This window comes from Apis florea, unplaced genomic scaffold, assembly GCF_048593485.1.
Source record: "Apis florea isolate Af1SG1 unplaced genomic scaffold, ASM4859348v1 contig_3585_pilon, whole genome shotgun sequence".
In the NCBI taxonomy this organism is placed as follows: domain Eukaryota; kingdom Metazoa; phylum Arthropoda; class Insecta; order Hymenoptera; family Apidae; genus Apis; species Apis florea.
Window position 1 is genome coordinate 2,385,904 of NW_028256788.1, and position 13,516 is coordinate 2,399,419.

At 35.6% G+C, this 13,516-nt stretch overlaps 1 protein-coding gene across 2 annotated transcripts in view; it reads left to right on the plus strand.

Annotated features, from left to right (window-relative positions):
* Positions 1-7,795: 7,795 nt before the first annotated feature.
* LOC100869474 (potassium voltage-gated channel protein Shaw) overlaps positions 7,796-13,516 on the plus strand; it is a 53,440-nt gene continuing 47,719 nt past the window's right edge. The window contains exon 1 of one of the 2 annotated variants that reach the window (XM_086914184.1): positions 7,796-8,256. The gene's annotated coding sequence lies outside the window, so the exon portion shown is untranslated. The remainder of the gene's footprint in view (positions 8,257-13,516) is intronic. The other variant, XM_086914183.1, reaches the window with a different exon arrangement.

A 13,516-nucleotide genomic window follows, 5' to 3' on the forward strand; every position in this document is an offset into this window, starting at 1 on the left:
ACACGAGATTCGTCTTAATGATTTACGATTAATTATCGTATAAATTTTTTCACATGGAACCACAAAATTCAGTCGCAATAAACCAACAGCACACATCTCGAAATAAACGAACGGGCCTCCATCGAGCAAATAACGTTAATAGTTCGATCCGATTCGGTCATGAAAATCCGAAAAATTCGCGGAATTTTTCGCGCGCGAGGGACAAAGATGCAACGTTGTCGGATCGTAATCGATTAAACCTCGCCGTTCCGTGTCGTAGATTGTCGCGCACCGACTAGTCGGCCGGTAATCGTCTGGTAACAGATCCATCGGTTGACTTATCGCCGGTTCACTTCGGCCGATTTCCGAATACATATTCTGACTTCTGGGATGCATTGGTATTGGTATTGGCGCACGATGCGATTCGAAGGCGAGGAACGAAGCGTGACACGTGATCGACGATCGGGCGCAGTTTTAGGCCAAATTAGGCCTCCGATGGGGGAGGGGGGGTTACGGCGATTCGAGATCCCTCGGTTTCACGTGCGTTTTAATTAAAGGTCATGGTTTCGATCACGTGTGATTAAGTGGCACGTGTGCCTTGGCCGCGTGCGATTAATCTTTAATTGATTATTTTTTTTGTTTTAGTGATATTAACTCTTCCATAATATCAATTTAATGGAGCTTAAAATAGAATAATCTAGTTAACGTGTAGTGTGTGCCATTGCAGGGATTATTTTTAGATGAACTTTGATATTAAATTGCTAAAGTAGATATGAGTAAAAACTGTTAATGACAATTATTATAATTTTTATGATAATTATTCTTCGAAATATATTGTTGACTTTTGTCAAAAAATAAAAAATATCAGTTTGAAATATTATGATTCATGTTATAGAAAAAAAAAAAAAAAAAAATTGGAAACTTCTTTTTCTAATAAAATATTAAATAACTGGTATTTGTTCAATTCGTTTCGCGATGTTTCAATGACAAAAATAGGTTGAAAGGTTGCAAAAACTGAATATATTTTTTCAACAGTTTTAAAAAAAAATTTTATTTTAGCTTCGATTTCAAAAAAAAAAAAAACATTGCAAAATTTCTTTCTTTGTTTAATTTAAAATATCTCCGCATCAGAAAAAATTTATATTTCATTTGAAACAATAAACGCTACGTGTTTTCTTACAATCTTGCTTTTCAAATAAACAAACAATATATGTGATATATGATATACTAATTTTAAAATGAACGAACGAGACATCTAATTTGTTTGGATTATAGAGAGCAAAATCAAATTTACAAATCATTTCTAAAAATATATAATGCTTGTTATAAATTTTCTATATAAAGAAATGCAAAAAAGGAACAAAGATCGACAAAAAAATACGATCTTACAAAATCAGCATCAAAATATTGTTATTATGAAACTTTTTAATAATTTTATGCCATATTCCGAAGAGAAAACGTTGCAACGCGTTGAAATGTATTTTAAAATCAATTATTATAATAAAAAACCTTTTTTAATTCGAACTCTGCAAATATTAAGCTATGAAAATAATTTCTTGTATAATAAAAATGATTATATAATAATAAAAGTGTAATAACTTCTCTCGATATATTGCTTTGGATTCATGATCAAAAAAAAGGAAACGAGTGACGTTAATTCATTAACTTCATTCTAACACGATTAATAAGCTATCGAAATCGACGTAACAAAGCTAGATATAGAAGCCATGCAATTGCGTTATGCAAACACGTGCATATGTTATTATAAACGTGTAATTGTACAGTGATTGTACATGATATCGATGCTATCTTATGAAACTATAATACCCATGTGCAATATTCTCGATGAAGTAGAACAGAAGCATATTGGTTGTCACGATGCCTAACGTAATGTATATAGTATATTGCTTTAGAATTGTGGCGTAGCAATTTGGCGCCATATGTAAAAACAAAAATGGTTCTTTCCACGATAAGAGAAGGTTAATAAGTTCTGAATTGATTTAATATTTATGGCTTTTAACTAGCGTTTTCAAATCATTTTATTATTATTCCATTTAAAAAAATAATTGATTTTAAAAATTAAAGTTTTCAAAAATTTTTCTGATATTATATTTACAGACCATTTGCATGACCATTAGTTTACATCGTTATTCGATCTATGCGATATCATATCTTGATGTCCTTGCCATCGATCAATAAAGTATCAATCGATTATTGGGGAAGGTGTTTTATTTTGTCCTAGTTTATGTCGTAGTTATAATATATTTACCAATATTCTTTTATATCTATAGCGATGTAATATTTTCAAATTTCTATTAGAAATCTGTTTATTAAGATTGCAGAGACTAGATCCTATATAAAAAGAAGCCTAAAGAAACAAATACACTTTGGCATGATTTCAATCATTCGTGAATTGATATCTAACATCACGGAAATAACTGTAAGATAGCCAAAAATCACTGATGAAACTGAAACTTTCCGAATATCGAATACGAATATGCTGACACTGTTTAAAATAATATCGATTCATAATCTTTTTCCATCTTTCAATTATTTAAAAATTATACGATCAGATAAACAAATTTCGAAGAAACTATGTTTATTTTTCAACTTATTCAATTCGATAGTTATATTTACATAGCGTAGATAATACTAACGAGAATGCAATGGCATTAAAGCCATCTAACGGCCGTGATCCGTACTGTTGATCGGCCGATTGGTGATGACTTTTACATGACACAATATCATCTAATACATGCTTGAAATAATATTTAATATAAGTAATGTTCAAAATGTTATTTATTAAAAGCATATACAAAATAAATAGAATTTTATTAATAGATAAATGATTATCTTGTATATAAACAAAAATAAAAATTGTTTATTATTTGAAGCAATGATAAATTTATTAAATTAATTTCCCCTTATTATCATTTTATTTTATTTAATAATATTGCAATCTTGAGGTTTTATTTCCAACAAAATATTATACACTTATGGAGATTGCAAATCAACTTGCTATGTTTGCAATAGGAATGCTCAAATTTACAATTTGGCAAGGAAGGAAAAGATAGTTTAAATGTAATCTGAAGTCATAATATTTGCCTTGTACACAGAAGTCGGATTAAATGTGATGATGTACGAAGGAACCATTCTCCGTATGCTTTCACTCTTTTTTTCTTTCCTTTTTTTTTTTTTTTGGAGGAGAGATTCCACTCAGAAGTACCTTAACAGCGCTAAGAGCACGCTTTCAGAATTCTAGCAGCAACATCAAATTAAGGAAAGTAACCTGATGTGGACGTAATAAGACGGTAGACTGAACCATATTCGAACTCAACTGAAGAGATTCGTTTACTTTTCATATTCACCACGTGCTTCCAAGAAATAAATTTTGTACATCGTAGATATGTACATATATATATATATATATTTTTCAAACTATTACTATTACTATTTGATTAAAACTCATAACACAATTGTAAAATTGCCACTTACACACCTGTATATAATATAAACTTGTTATTATATTTAATAACAACATGATCACCATAATTTGACAATATTATATAGCAATTTTATTGATTCTTGTTATCGCGAAGAAATATTAAATACAATGGGAATTCACTTCGTGTCTTCTACGCCAAATCACTTTGCCAGGCTGCCCTAAATTCAATCCGAACCTTCTTGGTTTCCGAACCCCTACTGGCCTCGAGCCATAAGGCACAACACGCCTATTCTATCACTGATCGATTCGAAAAAGGGCAATAAGTTTCCGCGGAATTACCTATCTTAGCCAATTTATAACGCATACACACAAAAAGTATATATAAATCATCAAACTGCAAAAATTATCAAAAGAGCATATGAGAAGCAATGTGAATTGCAATATCGACGAATGTAAATCATCGGATGAAAAAGAATTCAATTGTTACAAGGAATAATTTTATTCTGAATTAATAATGATTTAGTGGAGTTCAACATTTGAAATTCACTTATTTATTTCTTTTTTCAAAATTAATAACAGTGTATCTTTATCGTAAACACTTTATGGATAACAAAGTTCATATATAATTAATAATAATATTTGTATTTATTTTCATTTTTGACTCTTTTATAATTTTTTATTCCATTGAATACTTATTCATAAATTATATATATAAATAAAGGATAAGGGCAACCATTTTCTGTGCGAAGAACTAAAAATATAAATGAGATTAAATCAAGAGTAAGTCAGGAGAAAGAATAAATTATGCAGAACAAAGTTCTATATTCTCTCGAAAGCGAAATTTTCTGGAAACAAGTATAGAATATTTACGATTACAAGAATTCTGGAATTGTTACCGATAAGAACACGAAAAATATCCAATGAACCGTGCAAAAATGGACAACGACAGAAGAAAGTACGAGCAAAATTTCTGAGATTGGACATTGAATATCTTCTTATTCTCGAAAGGGGGAAGGAACAACAATGCTGTAACGTGAAACAGTACCGTTCCTACCTTTCAAGTCATATCGAATTATCTTATTGAAGTATCTTGCTATCTCTTTCGCTGTTCTTTCTTTGAAATTTTCTATTCTAGACTAGCAAAAAAAAAAAAAAAATCCGAATGAATTCTCTATTATCACTATACATAAATTTCCTCATTTTTCCACGAACCCTTATAAAGAGACCAAAAAATTCCACTTCTACTGTGAAATATTTGAATTTAATTTCAACGCATTATATCGTGCAAAATTATTCAAAAGAAAAAAAACAGTACAATCAAAATATATAATTAGGACGACGACGAATCGTTGCATCAACTCTCGTTGACATCTCGAAAATATAAATTCGCGAGATATGGTATTTAATCGAGTCAACGATAAAACAATTCCATTATTTCGATCGTTGCTGCTGGACAGAGTTGGAAACGTGGCGAGGAATAAGCACGAAAGCTTTATTTCGCAAGCGCAAAGCTTTATTTCCCGTCTTTCTGGACCTAATACGAAAAGAGCCTCGTGAATCGATCGTTGTCGCTCTCGTCATCGGGCAAGCCTTACTCGCAGCAGCCCCTTTAAGACGTTGACGCCTCGTTGAAGGAGAGAAGGGATGGTGGAGAAGGGTGAGAGAGGTCAAAAAGGGATGAAGTAACGACTCGAATAATAGAGAAGGGGAAGGAGGTAAAGAATGGAAGAATATTATTGTTGGATGATTTTTATTTTCCCGATGAAGATTCGTCGTGGCTAGATTGTGAATAAATAATTCCCGTAAATAACTATCCTCTATGTATTTAATTTTACATAATTTTTTTTTCAATTTTCTTAGACACGTTGTGCAATAAATATCCTATAATGTCTTGATAAGAACGTAATTACCTTTTGAGTCATGATACTAATTAATTAAACCAACTTTTTTAATCACAATATTTCATCCGTTCTTTTAAACCATCCTAAAATTCCTTCGATATTTCTTATTTTCATTTCGACGATTAATCACTTTCTTTTAAATTAACGAAACGATATTTAAAAATTATAACGATATAAATCGAAAATCGTGTCAGAGATAGTACGTATAATTACTACAATGAATATAAAGTAGCTATCTAAATGGGTAAATTACGTACTTTGTCAGGGACGTTTCAATTTCTCTCCCTCGAATACGATCGTCACCCTCCTCTATACGACTATCTCTTCCGAAATGATGACATCGACGTTGAATGTCTTCAACCGGCTGGAATGGCTAGGCATGCAGGAATTAATTAACCTTTCGATTTAATTTTATCCATAGATTAATTTCGGCTCGAAAGTTTACATATAGTGGGATGTCTGAAATAAATTTTAAACGAAAAATGAAATTTTAATTAAAGCCGATCTTTAAAAATTTAGAGAAATTTGTTTCTACTTAATTCTGGACATTGATTAACTTAAAGTCTGTAAATCGATGAATACTCGCATTGATAATAAATAAACAGATAGTATTATTTATATTTATAAATATAGAATAGAATAGAATGCGTAATACCTGGTATATTTTTAATTTTCTCGATATTCAAAGAAAATTTTATTTTGAATTTTCAATTTATTTCTTTCTTTTTTTTTTTTTTTTTTTTGTGCAGAGAACAATATGTTACTCGATATTACAGTTTGATAGCAATACACCTTGCACATCCTACGTACGGCTCATCGTATATACAGAAAGTTTGTTTATAAAACTTTCAAAACAGCGAAAATGCTGTATCATAAAATTTTATTATACTTTGTTATGCATTATTTTTATTATAAAATAATATACGATATTTCGATTGAATTAATTACATTTATTTTCGTGGTATTATTTTTTCACTTTACTTTATGATCTCAAGAAGGGATACGAGAAAAATATTAGTTAATCATTTCTGGAAAGATAACGTTATTATTATTGTTCCTTTGAAAATGACTTTATGCTGTACCATAAAGCCGTGAGCATAAAGTACTGGAATGTTACAGGGGATTTTAAGCAAATAACATAATTTGTCTTTCTGTTGTTACATTTTTTAATACCGGGAAAGCAATATTATTATCCGCTTTCTAGGGAAGTAGATACCATGAAAATGCTGCAAAAGGCTCAATTAAAATACTGAAATCCTTGTTTCGTAAATCCTTGTTTCGTAAATGGATCAAACAAACAGTTGTTTGTTGATTCTTCATCCACTGATGACTCCATAATTTCACGAAATTAATCGATAATTATAATATTATTGATTAATTATAATATTTAATTAATTAATAATATCGAATACTTCATGATATTAAATATTTTAAATATAGATAAATCTTTTTTTTATAAATAGAATATTCGTATTAAAAATAAAATAAATAAAATAATTTCTCGAAGAAATAATATTAAATGTACGATAAACAGAATTTTCTATGGATTGTGCGATATATTTTTTTTAACACGTCAAAAACTATCCGTTTTTTCTGTTCTGTTTTAAATAATTAAAAAAGTATAATTACTTTCAACGAACAATTCATTCTCCTTCTTTCAGTACATCGATATATTTTTCAATACGATATTTCCTGTTCCTTCACCTTTCATCACCTACCTAAGTTTCCTAAGTAATAATTCAATTTATAATTAATTTCAAAATAATCAACGAAACGAATCGAACAAGATGAGAATAGAATTAACCCCCTTTCTGTCATTAAAATTCCAACGTCCAACGAGAAACTAGCGCACAACTCGGTCGAAACGAACTCGAATGAGAGCGGGGCAGAAAGAGTATAAAATCCGTAACAAAGAAGCTCGCGTTTCTCAACAAATAGCCCTGTTTCTAAAACCGAAGCATCCCTTGGAATCCGCTGAAACGCATTCTCTAATTCCCTCGAAACAAACAAACCGTCCACGCGTTTACATACGTGTGTGTGTGTGTGTGTGTGTGTGTGCACACGCACGTTACACCGAAAGTTGGGCAGAGAAGCAACTTGGCCGGAAGCGGATTGGCGTAGCCGACGGTTGGAAAAGATCTCACGGAGAATCCAGTCGAATATTGCGCAACTTGCATCGTATCGCGCACCATCTCTGCGTGTATGCACGGCGAGAAAGAGAACAGAAACAAAGAGACAATCAGGAATGCAAGCTCCGAAAAAATCGGTGCTCTCGCGTAACCCGAAAAACCACGTCGTTCTCCTCTCCTTTCGTGGTAGTAGTTGTCGTGATGATCGTCGTGGTCGTAGTGACTACCCCAACGCATACGCACTCGAGCCTATGCGCGCGCCACTCGTCCCCACTATTGTCTCCATCTATCCCCACCTCGCCCCTCCTCGCAGTTTCAGTTGAAAGACAGAAACGGCGGCTTGATTCGAGGTCAGTTTAGTCCGCGCACGAGCCGAAATAAGCTGAGCTTTCGTCCTGATATCGTCGTAACATCGGGACAAATCGCGACACGAACGAATAACGATGATCTTTCGCTCGTATCGGGTGGTGGCACGGTGAGACGATCAACCGGTAACCGAGATTCGCTCGAGAGTCGGGATAAACCGAACGACGAGTCTAGTGTCGGTAGTAAAACGTATGCTGTAACATCGGTGACAGAAGAGGTTAGGCGTAGAGGAAGGGAAGGAACAACGGACTGTGAGATCGTTGGCTTCGTCGTGTGTCGAAGCGAGTAGAGCTAGTGTTCATTGTGCCAGCCAACGGTTTACTTCGACCAGCGCCATCGTGACAACGCAGCATCGACATGGAGGATACGGAAGCGGAATAGTGTCGTTGAGATGCCGTGAAGTAGTTCCCGAGACATGAAGAGAGCGCGACCGTGGGTAAGTAGATTTCTCTTCATCGTTCTATCCGGATCGTTCGTCGAGTTATCCTGAGTGGATCCTCGCCTCGAGGGACCCTTGGCCAGCCAAAGCTCAGCCACAGAAGCGAATTGTGTGCTCGTCACGATGACTAATTATATTCGCCGCGTTTTGTCGACCGATTACTTCGCCGAACGATCGCGGTCGAGAGTTTCTCGAGTGACCGAGCTGCGCCACCCGTATATTTTATTTCAACTCTAACATTACAGTCTCGTTCTCATCGTGTGTTCTCGTTCTCCTTTATCCGCTTTGATCTCGTCCATCTTTATCCACGGTCAGATACTCGAGAATCCTTTTGCATCACGATCATATTTCAATCCGTAGTGTACTCTATATTCGCACGGATACATACGTTCTTATTTCTTATTTTTTCCAATCAGCCTCCTCTATTCTTCGCTCGTTCGGTATATTCTTACAGCGAACGTAGAGAAAACTAGGTGGGTAAGATTCTTCGATCCTACTGGGTAGACTATTTTTAATATCGCCTCTTTTCGTTGCTTTCTCGCGCTCCATCAAGCGTGATCTCATTGAAACAGCGCCTTTAAGACACCCCCAACAGTGAAATGAGAGTAAAGGGGTCGGAAAGAGAGCAGAATTCCGCGAGTCGATCATTCTCTCGCTCTTAATCGCTCCTACCTTTATCAATCTTGGCGCAAAGCGATGGTTCGTCTCGCGTACTCCTAACTTTCTTCCTCGCCGTCGTTATCCTCCTTCTTCCGTTCTGCTCGCGCGAAGTATTTTCGTTCATTGATTTATCGGATTCACCAGTTTCTCGCTTTCTCGCTCGATCGTCGCCGCCTGCCTACTTGCCTTCCCCCGTTCACCCTCCGTGCTAGTTGTGTGTTGGTTCGATTTCGTTGCCGCTTCGACAGGTTAGTGCATCCTTGTCTCTCTTCCTCCTCCTCCTCTTCTCTCTCTTTCTCCTTCTCTCTCTTGCCCCCTCCACCTCTCCGTCCCTCTAACCGCACTAACCTGCTCTCTTTTTCCACTCGCCCGCGTTCCGTTCTTTCCTTTCGTTCTTTCCGTGCACGCGGTTGGCTCAACACGAACGATCGAAAGAAGGAATCGCGATGGGCGAATGTCGTTGGGCGTACCGTTGAGCGCTTATATCGGCGTTTCGTGCACGCAGACTATCGATTCCACGCGACAAGGGGCCGACTGCTACTGCCGCCGCTCACCCCGACTTGTAAACCAGCTATGTGTACGAGCTTGTGGAAAGTCAGCTCGTTCCTGTCGTCGTCGTCGTCGTGACAGCACGCCGCCTCGTCTTTGCGTTGACGCCTGCCTCCTCTGTGCGTGCTCTGGGCGTATGTGTGTGTGTGCGCGCTCGTGTGGTCAACAACCTTCTTGACTCGCGGGACGATGTCAAACGTATATACGTGCACCAGGCTACGATTATTTAACGGAATGGAGGTCTGAGACGATGGATGGATGGATTGTAACGGCGAAGGGACAGGCTTATGTGCAATTTCTCGTGATTTCGGTGATCGATGGATATAGTAGTTTGCAGCGTGATCTCGGGGAACGTGAGAATTCTTGGCGGCTGCGGTCACCGGAATTTCGTAAGTTCCGGAATCTCGCGGTCGCTCCGGCTGGATAGTTCCTGCTAACCTGCAATTTGTGATTTGGGACTATTAATATCGCGACTCGTAGCGATCATTTGCCACCGGCCTCTCATTTCGATGATTGATGATTGACGCAAATTGGATGGAAGGATGCGCGGCACATTTTTATCTTATAATCGATGTTTCATTGTTTAAAGTGGCGGGTAGAAAAGGGTAATTTAAAGGAAGGAGCGTAAATGTTACGTATATTTTTAATAAAATTAGGAGACCTTTGTTCGTTCGTTTTTATTAACGGTTTTAATTAAGTTAATGGAGTTTAGGAATTTTCGTTGAGACGAAATTAAATATTTCAAAATGGAATAAAATTAAACGAAGAAACTTAACTGTAACGTGATTTTTCTTATTTATATTGCGAATTTTATTTCTTAATTGTTCGTTAATAGAAATTCTGAATCAAAATATATAGATATTTCTAGTTGATGGGTTTCCATTTTGTGAATTGGTGATTATACCGGCCGAACGAAGGAAATTCGCAATATATTTCATGAAAGATTCATCAAGTTGCGTATTAGATTTAGCTTCCATTTAGAATGCTAGCCAAACAATTTTCGAATAAATATCGAGTAATTCGTTAGCGAATAGTGATGCGTAGCGAATTACTTTTCTCTCCTTTACTCTATCTAGTTATTCTAATTGCAACGCGAATTTTTGGATATAAGAAACGCACATGCACACACACACACACACACACACACATACACACACGCATCGACGAATAAATCAAATTTATCATCGATATAACAATACCGCGTTACGAAAACGATTTACATTAACGAAGGTGATTTTCCTGATTCATATTCGATTCGCGTATTAGCGGCGACACGAATTGTTGTTAATCAAACGGCTAATTGAACGGGTTCGATCCGTAAATAATAAAATTCACGAATCGCAGGAAATTAGAAAATTATTTCTATTCTATCAAAGCGTATTTTCCTTTTCAATAATTCCCTCTCGCCTCGCTCGCCGTTTATTTCCACCATCCCAGAAAATTTTTCAGCTTGGAAAAAACCCGGCCGTCCTTTGTCCGCGCGCTTCGAATTTTTCATCCCGCGGGGATAACATTTTCACGGGGGAAATTTTTCGCGCGGCCCGCCCCACCGAAATTAACAGAGACCGCGTAATTATTCAGCGGTCAAACGTGGCCGCGTCAATCTTCCCGGTATTAAACGTTCCTCCCTCCTCCTCTTTTTGTTTAATTTATTCGCGCGCAATGTAACCGCCGCGCCCTTGGCGCTTTGCCACGCGAATTTCCCAGGTAATACGTTATCGCTTAATGCCATTTATCGCGCTAATTACACGCGCGCGATACGCTTCGATCCCTCGCAGACTTTTCACGCTGAGATTTTAAAATAAATATTTCTTATATATTCGAATATAACGAGTGAAATAAGGTGAGATAATACAGCTTGGCTGGTGTGTTTTTGTGCTTCGTGTTTGTAATTAATAAGAGGTAATTAATAAGAATGAGATGTGACTCGAAAAATGTGATCGAATGGTATTAGTTTGTAGTCAATCATTGTTTTAATTATTTATTTATTCGCGTATTACAAAATTGTAGGAGGTGGAAGTTATATCAAAGTGTAAGGTTTTTGTTATATTGTCGTTAGTTTGTCGTCCTTTTTGATTTTATTCTGTTACTTTGTGAGGTATAAAATATTGTTACAAAGTAAGAGAAATTGTGATAATTACACGAGTTAGTTCAAAGTTAGTTATAATGATTAGGTGAGTTATTAATTTTTAGTTATTGTTTCTCGAGAATTCGAAGTTAAATAGGTTTTAAATCTTAATCCTTTTATATTTCCAATGAAAATTGCCTCGTATAACGATTATAAGATTTCGCAGAATATATCTTATGTTTCGTTTGAAAAGGAATCTTGATTAATTAAAAGTAATTAGCTATCTTATTAATTAATTAAAGCATTATTAAGATTTGTGTTCGCTTGGATCCGAATCGAGAAAGAGATCTAATGTAAACGAAAGAAAAGATAAGAAAGTATTAAAACAATTGACTTTTTTTCTAATAAATTAAGTATTTCTATCGACCATTTTGAAAGAAACGATAACTAATTAATTATTTATTTTCATAATTCAAACAAATTTCGAGTATCTTTTCAACTAGTTTCTATAAATTGTATCTACGATCGTACTTCACAACGGTGTACATAGAAATCCAACGATCTTTCGAAATAATATCTAATTTAATCAATTAATTTCCCAACAATTCAACATTTAATTATCCCATAAAAATTTTAAACTTTTGATTAAGTTTTTGTCATAAAAAAAAAAAGACACGTAAATTCGCTAAAGAATTCGAATCGAATCGTTTCGTCATTTCATATCGCGAAAACAAAGTATTACAAATTCCATTATCGCGTCAGTCGTGTTCACTATTTCCGCGTTAGCACAATGGAACTCGTTATCGCGAATTTCTTTTACTTCTAATGGATACGATTCAGCTATGACATAGAAGTCCACCATCATCGTCAATCTCTTCTTCGCTTCTTCGCCATTTTCCATTTTCTCCATCACCATCTCGTAACCACCTTTTCCCGCCATTGCTGATCATCACCATTTTTCGATCGAATCGAATGCAATCGAACAATTGTAAGCTTCTCTCCGTCCAGACGGAAAAGATCAAACCATCGATCTTTAATATCCAAGAAAATTCGAATATCCTTTTGCGCAGATCCTTTCTGCGAAAAATCTTCGAATTCTTTTACGTTTCCGCATACTCGATCACGTCTTTCGCTTTGCATAAGATGCCACTGAGATACTATGGGCAACTATATTCTGCATAAGATGCCATTGAAATATTATGGGCAACTGTATTCTGTATAAGATGCCATTCAGGTACTATGGGCTACTATACTTGCTCTGCATACGATGCCATTGAAGTATTATGGGCGACTATAGTCTGCATAAGATGTCATTGAAATTTTAGGTGACTATACTTGCTCTGCATAAGATGCCATTGAAGTATTATGGGCGACTATAAGATGTCATTGAAATTTTGAGCGACTATACTTGCTCTGCATAAGATGCCATTGAAGTATTATGGGCGACTATAGTCTGCATAAGATGTTATTGAAATTTTAGGTGACTATACTTGTTCTGCATAAGATGCCATTGAAGTATTATGGGCGACTATAAGATGTCATTGAAATTTTGAGCGGCTATACTTGCTCTGCATAAGATGCCATTGAAGTATTATGGGCGACTATAAGATGTCATTGAAATTTTGAACGACTATACTTGCTCTGCATAAGATGCCATTGAAGTTTTATGGGCGGCTATAGTCTGCATAAGATGTCATTGAAATTTTGGGCGACTATACTTGCTCTGCATAAGATGCCCTTGAAGTTTTATGGGCGGCTATAGTCTGCATAAGATGCCATTGAAGTATTTTGGGCGACTATAGTCTGCATAAGATGTCATTGAAATTTTGGGCGACTATACTTGCTCTGCATAAGATGCCATTGAAGTATTTTGGGCGACTATAGTCTGCATAAGATGTCATTGAAATTTTGGGCGACTATACTTGCTCTGCATAAGATGCCATTGAAATACTATGGGCAAGTATAGTTGCTTTGAACAAG